Here is a 13261-nt window from a genome sequence, read left to right as displayed (position 1 = left end):
AAATGCCAATCATGATTGCTAAGCCTTTTTCAAGGGATCTCAGCCACCAACTGAATGAAATTGAGGTAGAAAAATGACTGTTGGTATTCTTAGATTCACATTTTCTTTTCAACCTAGCCAGTCCAGTGGAAAATTCTCTTTGCCAATATTTCCTGTAAAAGTCAAGCATTGAGTCTGTCTTTGGGTCTGCGCCATCCTTGAACCAATCATTATGGCCAAAGGGCTAGAAAATACTAATGGACCAGTCCTGGGTCGTGTGCCAGGAAAGGAAATTACATGAACGGAACCAAGTGGACTGTGAGTGGGAAGGGGGAAGCAGTTTTCCCCTCAAAGGAACATGTAGGTGCTGTTATTAGAAAAGGAGAAAAAACCCCTCAAGGCGCACTTGTACTCAATATATATTCATTAAATGAATGAGTAGAATTCTATTTATTTCTCATCTTTTCCACTCCTACATGAGCAAAGGGGGTCGTTAGCATACTTCAGTCTCATTTGATCTCAGTTCTATTCTTTAGAGGGACTCTATCGAGTCACATAATGTGTATCCTTGAGATACAATTTAGTTTCTCTTCATGTGTTTAGGATGGTTATTTCTATTCTCAGGCAGTGAAGAGTAAATTCCATAAAAGAGATACTGAGTACAGTTGTATGAAGGACATACAGTTAGAAAATAAAATTGAGGGTTTTTATTCAAGTTCAACTCTCCAATTATTGCAGTACCAATTGTTCATCTATAATTGCCAAATATTTAGTGTCAAAGAATACCATGCCACCTGATTACTAATTTTTAGTGAGCAAAAGTATTTTCACCAGAAAATAAATTGTTTTTATCTTCACAACCAGTTTTTCTGCCCAATCCCTCCTGTCTCTGGCTAAGCCAGCACCACGGTCATCTCCTTCCAGCAGCCATCAGTGTCATCTACTGGGACCACATCAGCCATGGCGCGATGTTCTCCAACATCTACAGGACCTGGGAGATGGCAGACAGGCTGTGCCTGGAGGTGGAGGGGAAAAGGGTTGGTACGACTCTGTCATTGGTGGAAATGCCTCCCTGAAGGCCCAAAGGGCGAAGGCACTAAAAGCACAGTCATCACTGGTGTTGATATTGTCATGAATTGTCACTGGCAGGAAACCAGCTGATGTGAAATCAAAAGGACACTGAACTCTTTTATGACAGGGCTACAGAACAAATCAAGCACATCCTCGCTAATTTCAAAACTGCCAGTTTTTTTTTTAAATCCTTACCCAAACATGTTTCCATTGATTTTAGAAAGAGAGAAAAGGGGAAGGGACCTGATGGGGGTGCGGGGAGAGAGAGAGAAGTTATAGACATCTGTGGGAGAGAAGACACATTGATCTCTTGACTTTCCTTAGGCTATCAGCCACCAACTTGGGACGGAACCCGCAACCTAGGTATGTGCACTAACCCAAGTGGAACCGGCAACATTTTTGAGCATGCAACCATGCTCCAACACACAAAAACTACCAGTTCCTGATTGGTAGAAACATGAATCCAGATGGCATGGTTGCTCTGCAGGACCACGGTGAGAATGGTGTGATACCATGTATGATTCTCCTTAAAGATGGTTTCGAAATAGAAAAGTGTTAAGAATCTGGAATTTGGATCAACCACCTGACAGTATAACTGGCTGCTGCTTTCCTTCCACACACCAGGGCTAGGACAAGCAGGACTGATGTTATCTTGAGCTGTTCATTATTTTGACCTTAATTTATTTGAATTGGAGGCATCGTTTTTAAGAAAAAAACATGTCATGTAGGTTGTCTAAAAATAAAATGCATTGACTCAAAAAACAAACAAAAAATGAAAACAAGAAATAAGTCAGTCCTATTGTTATCCTGTCTTTGTTGTCTGTTTGAGTGTTACCATAGCACCACGATACAACCTCTGTGGGTACTGCAGGGGTATCAGAGGACACATAATGAACAGTCACGAAGAAGTAAATATTAGGAAGTCAGAAGCATGTCATTCAGCGTATATCCTGACATTGCAACCCTCTACTATGTATTAACCATTCGCTTTAGGGTAATTGCTCTGCCTGCTGAGTTTTTTTTTTTTCAGGAGTTTTTCAAAAGATATAAAAACAATCATTTTCACAATGGCTTTTCACAAGAAGCAGTGAGTGGTGAGGTGCTTCTTACAAATCTCCAGGAAGGGAGAATAGAGGAAAAAATGCAGTCTTCTCAACATAATTTTGTGACTCTTAACTCAGGTCAAGCTGGGAAAGGAAAAATGCTGATGAATCTTAACTTTCTTTGTTTTTTTGGTTTATGTATGTGTTTGATTTTATTTATAATATAATAAATAAAACATGTTCTTGCCAGTTTGCATTGTTCTATTGACTCAGAGAAAACAGCAAAGGAATCGAGGGTTTCCTGGCTTATGTCACTCCAAGTACCTTGAAGGGAAGGATTCTGTGGAGACAAAGCTCTCAGTCCTTTCTTGGGAAGTGGGCACGGGGGGGTGGTGGTGGGAGGTGGTGGCAGAAGCAGGCACTCATGTTCTGGGGGTTAGTGACAATGCACAAGACATAGGACATAGGGATTGAATTATGGCTTTAATCCCTGACACCCTAAAAATAACCAGTTAAATTCAATCCAGTAAATTTTACACATAGTCCTTTGATTTTGTGTCTATGTGAGAAACTTCAGTCCTACCTACAGTTATACTTGCCTCTCCCCCCTTTTTTGTTTACTTTCATTGGAAGTTTAAGAAAGATGAATGCACACAAAGAAGAATATGTTGTTTCACATTTCTAGCGCTCAGTTCTAACCAATCTTAACATACTTCCTTCATTCATTCATTTCTATTTTTATCCCTTCAACTTAATCACTCTTCTGTTTTTTTAAAAAGGTATATATTGTTATAAACAATCCAGAAAATGAACAAAAATACAAAAAAAGAAAGAAAAAAAGCCAAAGTCCACACCCAGAAATGACCATCATTAACATTAGGTGAACATCAATCGTAGTATTTTTCGACCTTTGTAGATACATAAACATTCCTTTATAAAACTGGAATCATACTGTAGATGCTGCTTTTAATATAAAAGCATTAGTTAATTTTACTTGAGAAAAAGGAAAGCTAAAATGGAAAAGAATAAATAGTTTAATACATACACATGAATGGTATACATACACATATACCTCAAAAGGTATTATTTTCTCAAAAATTATGCTAAGGCTTAAAAATAACTATGAATAACTCTTAAAGTTGGTATTGTCATGATTTTAAAAAAATTATTTTAAACAGTAGGAATTCATCCTTGGTTATAAAAGCTAGAACATGAGAGCCCTCATAATACCTCATTTTCTCTCTTTCACATCCTGATTTTTTGTTATATTATTGTTTTTATATTGCCTAAGCTTATAATGTTATCGTTCTATTCTGTAGAACACATGCCTGTTTTTATTACTTACTTCTATGCTTAGATTTACTTAGTGTTACTACCACTCAACAGAATATCCTTTTTGTACATTTAGTATTTTGAGTCAATTCTTAGTAGCTGGATTTATTGTCAAGTAATTGTTTTCAGAAGGACTCATGGGACTATATTCTTATGTTGCTTTTTAATTTTTTATTAAAATTGTTAAATTTATTTTTCTGGCTTGAGTTTTATTGTATCTTGGTTAATAAAATTATAAAGGTTTCAAGTGTTCAATTCTATAATCACCTGCATGTTGCACTGGGGACCCACCACCCCAAGTCTAGTCTTTCTCTGTCACCATACACTTGAGCCCCTCTCTGCTTCTCTCTTCCCTTCTGGTAATCACCATACCATTGTCTGTGTCTATTGGTGTCTGTCTTATTTGTTTGCTTGTTGCTTTCAGTTTTATATCCCACATATGATTGCCTTATTTCACTCAGCATGATAGTCTCAAGTTCATCCATGTTGTCACAAATGTATTTCTTTTTTTTTTTAAGATTTTATTTATTTATTTTTAGAGAGGGAAGGGAGGGAGAAAGAGAGAGAGAGAGAAACGTCAATGTGCGGTTGCTGGGGGCCATGGCCTGCAACCCAGGCGTGTCCCCTGACTGGGAATTGAACCTGCGATGCTTTGGTTCGCAGCCTGCGCTCAATCCACTGAGCTACGCCAGCCCGGGCCACAAATGTATTTCATCTTTTCTTATAGCTAGTGTTCCATTGTATATATGTACCAAAGCTTCTTTAGCCAATCATCTGTCAAAGACCAAGACAGGGGAGCTTATGCCCCTTTCTCAGATAACTGAGAATTCTGCCTGTTGCATTTATATTTTAACATCTTGGCTGGGGATAATAACTATGGGCCATGCTTTTCCTTTCCTCAGAACTTGGCAAACATTGTTTCATTGACTTCTAGAGTCAAACTTTGCTCTAAAATAGATTGAAAGTCTAGACTGATGTTTCTTTCCAAGTAGAATTTTTTTCTTTTCTTTTTTCTTCTTCTTGTTCTGCAAACTGAAGTTCAATAACTTGTGTTTGTGTGTGGCAGGGGGGCTTAAGATTTCTGCATCAAATTTTCCTGAAATACAGTCTGTATCCTGCCAATATCATTTTTCCTTCACTTCAGGTAAACTTTCTTCTGTTATCTCTAAATGTGTCTTCTATTCTATTCATACACTCTTTCCTTCAGAGAAGTCAGCTCTCCTTATTTTGGAATTGACTTTGTTTTCCCAAGTTATTAACTTTGTTTCATTTTGACTGTAATATTTCTTTTTATCTCATTTTTTTTTGTATGACAAAGTGTCACATCTTTAAGCTCTTTTAAAATTGGTTTGGTATTCTTATTAAGATGAACAGTGCAATATACTTAAGAGGAACCTCCTTCTATGTTTTGAATTTTCTAGCTTGAGTTTTTGTTTGTGGATTTTGTTTTGTCTTTTGGATGATTTGTTCCAATTCTTTTGCTTCATTTTGTTGGTGGGTTCTTGTCATTTTAATGTTTGCACATTGCAGAGTTGCTGTGCTGTTCCTTTTTGTGTTGTTCATGCCGGAGTGACCCTCTCCACCCTACCTGCTCTGATCATGTATAAGTGATTTCTGGACTCTTTCCATAATATCTAAAGGGTTTTTGTTGTTGTTGTTATTGTTGTTTGTTTGCTTGTTTGCTTGCTTCCCACCAACAGCTTCAGATTCTGCATGTTCTTACCCTTTCTGCTGTACCTGGAAGGAGTGCTGGAGCACAGAGTAGTGGCAGGCTGTGTTCAAGGACCAGGGTTTCTGCATTTTCCCGAGAGTTTCTTCCATATCCTGTACAAGAGTTCACTCCAGCTATTGAGGATTCGATCCCATTCATACTGAGGAGATCTCTTGGGCTTTGGATGACTTTCTGTTTCACCCAATTTTCCCTTCTTCCCTTTCCCACTGTTTCTCAGTTAGAAGAGGAATTTGATAATAAATCCAACTAAATTTCCTTTTCTCCGTATTTGGAAGTTTTTGTAGGAATTCTCAGATTTTTGTGAACCCACCATTATGGTTTCTGGAAAGTCCAGGACTGGATTCTGACCAAGCTATGTCTTTCTTCATCATTTCATTCCAGTATCAGCTGTTTCTTATGACAATGGGTTATGCCTCTTTCCATAGCTGGTGATCTGATAAATTTTTCTTTGCACATGTTTTTAAACTGTCAAAAGCTGTTTCGGTAGAGCCGATAAAGGCATGAAATCTAGAGCACCTGCCTGGTTGCAGGTCTCTTGCCACTTGCTCGCTCTGACACCAGCAGTGGGATATTTAGTCCTGCTGTCGGCCAAGTATGTTTCCCTGTCGGTCAAGTACTTTTCTCAAAAGGCTGTTCTTAAGGTTAAATCAGTTAATACATATAAAGCTTTTAGAACAATCTCCAGCACATAGTCAGCACTTAATGAATGCTAGATAATCTTTTTTATTTTTAATATGGCTAACTTTAAGTACTGTATTGAGCAGTGGAAAATTCTTTTTAATCTACTACTTAAACCAGCAGTGTCTGATTCTAGTCTTTAATTTCTTGATCTTTTTGAAGGTATGATGCACACATAACCTAAATAAACATGCCCATTTTTCTCCTTTATCTTTCTTTTTCTCAAAAAGTTGTCAAATGCTAAGAGTGAGAAAATCTATGACTTTTTGAGGGGAGTTTATTAGTATTTGACAATAGCTGGTGAATACTTGGTACCAATCTGTGATTACTGACTAAAGATATTAAGAACTGCTTCACACCTGGTGTTTATGCGCCTCTAAGGGTCACTTGGGAGTCCATGCCATTCTGTCTGTACAGTGCATCCTGAGAAGAACCCATTTAACTGGTCACCTATACATTATTTTCTTACTGTTGCATAAGTTAACATGGTGTATTTTTAAATATTTATTTTGGCTTCATAATTCAAGACATCTGATCTCTACCAGTGATTCTTAAACAACGGGCCCTCCAGGTGTGCCACTGACAGGCTGCACATAGGCGGTGACACTGGTCCCTCTCTGCGGGTGGGCTGAGCCTGGTGAGTTGGAACTCCCTGTGCATTGGCCTTTTCTGCTTTGCACTACCGCAAATTGCCACTTTATATGTGTGACACAATAGGGGATAGGTTGCAAAGAATGAATCTCCTGGACAGTAGGAGCCCTCAGATAGACCCAGGCTAGAAAACAGATGATGGGTTCAAGAAGGTCCATAAAAGCCCTAAAACTGTTTGCAAAGTTTATGACTCTTTTTCTGAGATAAGGGTTTGTAACTTTTACAAAAACCTCAGAAACAGTGTTTTTCAAAGTACAATTTGAGATTCAGAATCATCTGAAATGAGTGTTATTGAAGTATAAATTTCCAGGACCCATCTTATTGAATATTAAATCCTTTTAAATTACTAAAATAAAATCTTCTACTTGTGCCCCAAGTATTTGAAATTTTTTTCTGTACAAATGTCAATTATTTTAGTTAAATTGAGGTTGGGAATAGTGCTTGTGGTAAAATTGGAAAAAAGAATTACTGGTTTGTATTTGACAACAAGTCTGGATTTATTGATAATATAAAGAGGTGAGCAAAAGTTAGTAAGATCTTATGCGTCACTGATAAGACTTAACATGTAAATAAGAGAGATGAAAATTTTCTTTAATTCTCCATAAATGATATTTCTGAGGCATGTTCCATCTCAGAAACTTTGAATGGAAGTGATAGAAAAACTAATTTTAGATCATAAAAAGAATAACTTTCGATCAAAGCTGCTTAATGATGGTGTGGGTCCTTTTGGGGAGCTGCAATTTTCCGTCTCACTAGAGCGGTGGAACCTAAGGGATGAGATCACTTCCGGGAACACTGTAGAGGGAACCCAAATGTCAGGTGTATCGGGATTCCATGGTGCTGCTAATTTAACCAGTTCCTCCTTCCACTTTAAAAAATGTTATTATCTGGAAAAAGTAACACACGTTCGTTTCAGAAAATTTAAAAATATATAGACTATCAGAGAAAGAAAGAAAAAATATGACCTTATGTCATTCATAGATAATCGCTGCTAACACTTTATTTTAGAGCCTTTCAGTCTTTTTTTATGGACACATAAATATGTAGAAATATTTTCATAGCATTATGTTGTGCCTAATGGTTTCTAAATTACTTTTTCACCTAATATATTCTATGTTGATAAAATTTTACTTAGAATATAATTTTCTGTTTGTTCAATTTTATTTTTCAATTACAATTTATAGTAAATATTATTTTGTATTTAGTTTCAGGTGTACATCAGTGTTTAGACAATTAGAATATAATTTTTTAATGTATTCTTTTTATTTAACCTTAGGGATAGTCATATAATAATATTCTTTTAATCACTCTCTGACACTGAATGTTTAAATTTTTCTTACTCTTGGTTATTATAGATAACATTGCAATGCACACCCATGCAGTCAAAGCTTTGTGTGTATCTGTATTAACCTGCACTAACAAATTACCCCATGCTTAATGGCTTCAAACAACAATAAACATTTATTATTTTTATATTTTCTATGGGTCAGGTTTCAGAGAGGTGTAGCTGGGTGTTCTGTGTCAGAGTCTCATAGGTTGTCATGAAGATGTCAGCTGGGCCATAGTCACCTGAAGCCCTTTTTTCTTTAAGTATACAGTTCAGTGTTATTAACTATAAGCACTGTGCTGTATATTAGGTCCTCAGACCTTAAAATTATTTATTTTATAACTGGAAGTTTGTACTTTTGAGCAACATCTCCATTTTTCCTCCTGGCAACCCCAATTCTATAAGCTTGGTATTTTTAGATTTCACATATAAGTGAGATCGTACGGTATTTGTCTTTCTTTGTCTGACTTACTTCACTTAGCATAATTCTTCAAGGTCCATCCATGTTGTCACAAGTGGCAGGATGCCCTTTCTTATGGCTGAATAATATTCCATTATATAGAAAAAGTAAACAAATGTTCTCATATTTGCTTTATGCACCACCCCTTGGCGAATACTTAAGTTGTTTGCATGTCTTGGCTATTGCGAATGTGCAGTGCAGAGTGTGCAACAAACGTTGCACATTTTGAAACTGCTTTTATTCCCTTTGGATATATACTCACAAGTGGGATTGCTGGATCATACGGTAGTTCTGTTTTTCATTTTTTGAGGAACCTCCACCCTGTTTACCGCAGTGTCTGCAGAAATTTACAACCTCACCAACAGTGCACTAGTGTTCCCCTTTCCCACATCTTTACTCACACAATCTCGTCTTTTTGATGATAGGCATTTTAACGTGTAGCTGATAAATCACCGTGACTTGGATTTACATTGCCCTAGTGGTCAGTGATGTTGAACACGTTTTATGTACTTGTTGGCCATCTGTAGGTCTTTGAAAAATGTCTACTCAGTTCCTCTGTCCATTGTTTAATTGGGATGTTTTGTTGTTTTGTTTTTGCTATTGAGTTGTATGAGTTCTTCATATATTTTGGATATTAACCCCTTAGCAGATATATAATTGGAAATATTTTCTTTTATTTCAGGGGTTACCTTTTCATTTTGTTGATTGTTTCCTTTGCCATGCAGAACCTTTGTAGTTCGATGGGATCACATTTGTTTATTTTTGCTTTTGGTATTAATCCAAAAGATCAGTGAGCTGACCCCTGTTTTCTTCTAGGAGTTTTATGACTTCAGGCTTGACAATCAAGTATTGAGCTGATTTTTGTGTGTGCTGTCAGATAGAGGTCTAGTTTCCCCAACACCATTTATTGAAGGGTCATCTGAAGTCTTGCCGGAGGCCCAAGGCTTGACTGCATGACTCTCTCTCAGGGCCAGCAAATGTCTGGGAGAAGCCTCCATTCGTCCCGTGTGGGCTCCTCTGCAGGCTGCTGGAGTGGTCTTACAACATGGCAGCTGGCTTCCCAGCGAGAGTGATAGATCTGAGAGGGGGAAGGCCAGGCAGAGCTGTACTTCCTATGATAGAGTTTTAGAATTCATACAGCAGCACATCTGTCATTTGTGTCTGCCAGAAGTGAGTCTTCACTAAACCTGGTCCACATTCAAGAGGATATGAAGTAGCCTCCATCTTTTGAAGTGAGGAGAGCTAAAAATTTTGTGAGTTCACCTTAAAATCACTACAACAACCTTAAAATAAATTCCTGAAGACGAGCCTTGAAGGATCAGAGGACATGGAATATGTTAAGGGTTTTACATATCCCTGAATTGCCCTTCAAATGATTTATACCAACTGAATTCCTATAGCAGTCCATGTGAGTTTCTGTTCTCCTGTGCCCCAGAAAACACTGAAAGGAGGGCCTCCACTTGTCTAAAGGTGCCTTTGTAGGAGTAAGAGAAAGGCAGTCCTTCTCTGGGCTGACATAAGCCCCCCACCTGGGTGTATGGCATGGCAAGAAGATTGCCTGCTGGCTTTCAGCAACCTGGGCCTCCTGGGCTGGGCGCCCTTGTGCAGGACACAGCCTACACAGTTATACTCAGCGGGCCTGTTGAAAGATCATTTTTATCTGAACTAAACTACAAATTTCTCTTTTTCTACTTATTAAAACAGATTTGACTTTTCTTCTCATTCTAGTGATTAAAAATGGCCCTAATTTTAAATTCATTATTATATATATCACCAGAAGATAATAAAAATTTATTTCCTTAACAACCTATTTCTATACACATTTTGCTAAATTGAGCTGGGTGTCTTACCCCTGCCTGCCCTGTCTCTAACCACCATCCTAAATGAGGATAGTATGGGGTCACCATATCATGAAAAAATTGTCTGTAGAAGTGATTCTCAGTTTATTGCGATATGGACAAGACTACAAAATGCCAGCCAGGAAAGCTAAGTATGCACCTGTAAGCATCCATCGCCCTTGACCGTATGCACAGCTTTGGCATTTTTCTTTTCTCCTTCCCTTCCCTTTCATTTCCTGTAAGGGGATGTGATAAACAGCAGGGCTGGCCAGGAATCTTCCACCTGCTACCCCTTGCCATTTGGATCCTGGCACTTACCTTTTATAAAACATCCCACCATTTTTATGTCAGTCGACATAAGAACATTCAGCCTGTTCACATGTTTTCTATTAGAGAAAATAAATTACAACTTTTATGCTGCTTCAACTAGGCTATCATTATCATCCAACATGATGTAGCCCTCTCTGTTCTTGTATAAGATCAATATCATTTCTTCGTAGGTTTTTACTGTTACCTGTACTTTCAACCATCACTCATGTCACGTCCTTCTTAGGACTGAAAAATGTCATTATTAACTGGTAAAAGAAAGATTTTGTAACTAAAGTTTTGCAAACTTTGACTAATATAAATGTGGATGATGTTGTTAAAGAGTTTGACTATTGTAACTGATCTGACCACAGTGGTGGTTTTCTTATTTTAAATTGACCATTCAGTTTAATCATAAACAGTAAAACTGTTTATGTGGTTAGCATAATTGAAGCCAGAAACATAGCTGCCATTTTTCACCTCCAATATTTGGGTATGATATTATCATATTCATTTCTTCATGAAATCTATTTGCTGGTAGGTGTTAAGAAGCAACAAAGGCTCAGATTTACTTCTACATGACTCATGGGAAGTATAATTGAAACATTACTTAAAATCTAATTTCTTTTCCATCAGAAAATTTAAAACCAAGAAATGTCTTTTCCAGGTGTTAAATAAGCAGTGATTTTTTTTTTAAAGTGGCAGAGCCACTGACACTCATCAAATACATATTCTTCATATCAAATGAAACTGGGTTCCACTGGCCCGAAGGCACACAACTTCACCCATAAAAAATATCTGAATGGTGACTGCTCAGTAGATATGAGTTAAGTAACTTTCATGAAGGTGGACAAATTCTAATATGACTAAAACAGAAAGCCCACTAATGCCTTAGAATTCATTCAGAAATAGTCCCATGTGATCATTAGATCAAACAAAACTATTTAAATTTTAATGGATATCTCAATTCTCAATAACATCTTTATTATATTGTAAGGAATATTTTTCCTCTAAATATTTCTGTCTTTTCTTAGTTGTCAACCTGAACTTTACAGCAGTAGAGGAAATGGTGTGAGAAAAAGCTTTAAGTGGGCCAAGAGTTTTGCTCAAATCAATTCCTGTTAAAGTGCTTTCTCATTTATCACCTCTGAAAGCACATTTAACAAAAGCCCTCTGAGGTAACTTTTGTCAGAGTACCAGGTAAACTGCTGCTTAAACATTAGCTTAGTCTAGAGACTGGGTCTTGGGGAAGGAGGGAGAACTTTTCAAACGTTAATCTATACGAGGAAATAAATTTATTTTGATAAGTAGTGAGCTTCTTTTTCTAAAATAAAATTCTGTCACTTGAGTCTTAAAAGTTTTGTGTCCAGGGTGAGAACTGCAGTGTGAAGCATTATCGGGGCAATTAAGATATTTTAAAGGTTAAAAAAAATAGAAGGGTGGGTCCCTGGAAATATCCTTTCCAATGCACCAGTATAAAAGGTTTTATGTGTACTGTGAACCTGGAATATTTGGATCTTGTGGGGGAAAGTTGACTTTGCTGGCAGAGCTTGCTGCCTTCTTTTCTCCTTGTTTTTATGTTGCGTTGGTTTGTGGCACTGGAACTAGACTTCAAAGTAAAGTGCGATTTTACATACGTGGAGAGTGAAGAAGTCCTGTCTGCGAGGCCTTGCCCCAGGTTTGGTTTTATTTATGCATGTGATCATGGTGCAAGGGTAAAACGAGAAAATGTGATGTGGGTTGCCACTTGGATGCAATGGTCTTAGCATTTAGGATGAAGTCGTTTTGAGGGCACAATGTCTCCGGATTCCTCCCTTCATTCTCAACATCTCCCTTTGGCAGGGACATTGTGAGGGCAGAACAAATTAGAGGCAGGCAATAAATTGGAACACAAAAGGAAAGACTATGTCTCTACCAAACCTGGCCACACCACCAATGTTTATTGGAACTTTTTCTTTTTTTAATACCACTTGGAATTTGAAAGGAAAAAGAGAGAAATCTTTTCTGTTTTATCACTTATGCTGAATGTAGTCAGGAGAAAAAAAAAGCACCTGTGAGGATTTTAGTATTGATTTCTGTTCAAAAATGCCAACATGAGTAGAGCCAGGAAAACCTGCAGATATATGTGCATATGTGAGCGCACGTGTGCTCATGTGTGCGCGTGTTTGCACGGCCCGCCGTGCGGGAGTGGCTGTGACTCTGCTTGAGGGCCGTGTGCGATGGGATGCTGCAGAGAGGGAAACTGTGATTATAGACAGGGCAAAAACGTTTTTTATTCTTGTTTTTCATTCTTAAAAATGCTCTTTGAAAAACATATAGCACATTAGATTCTCAGTAAATATTTTTTAATAAATGATGAGACCAGCTCCTCTGGCCTCCTGGCTGTTCAGCGGTGACGCTCCCTCTTTGCAGGTGAGCTGCCTTCCCTGGCGCCTTCCTGTCTCACCCAGGGGTTTCTGGGAGTTTGAAAGGAATGTCTTAGGTGAGCCGAATAGCAGGTTTATCACGGCCTCTCCTCCACTGTCTTGATTTGTGCTGATTAGAACTTGCTTGAGGGGCTCAACCTTGCCATGCTTCTATCTTTGCCTAGCTGCAGCCTTCTGATCTTCTGGACAGGGCTCCTGAAAGTCTGTAGGTCTGTATCCGACTATGAAGACTACGCCCTACACAGCCTCGGGGAGAAACGTTTTCATGGACTTCAGTGAAAATGGCATTTCCTAGAATTGTGTTACTGGGAAACTTTGATTGCAGATCTTCTGGGTATCAAAAAATGCCACTGTGTTCTCTGGAGCCCATGGTATGCTGAGGGCGCGTTAATGAGAATGTGGGGAAAATGGTCTCTCC

General features: G+C 38.0%; 1 pseudogene; it reads left to right on the top strand.

The window, feature by feature from the left end:
- The first annotated feature begins 920 nt into the window (after window positions 1–920).
- On the top strand, window positions 921–1618 carry LOC114493206 (annotated as a pseudogene).
- The last annotated feature ends 11643 nt before the right edge of the window (window positions 1619–13261 follow it).

Source organism: Phyllostomus discolor, chromosome 1, assembly GCF_004126475.2.
Source record: "Phyllostomus discolor isolate MPI-MPIP mPhyDis1 chromosome 1, mPhyDis1.pri.v3, whole genome shotgun sequence".
Lineage (NCBI taxonomy): Eukaryota > Metazoa > Chordata > Mammalia > Chiroptera > Phyllostomidae > Phyllostomus > Phyllostomus discolor.
The sequence above is the reverse complement of the archived record's forward strand: the minus strand, read 5'-3'. Positions and strand labels throughout refer to the sequence as shown.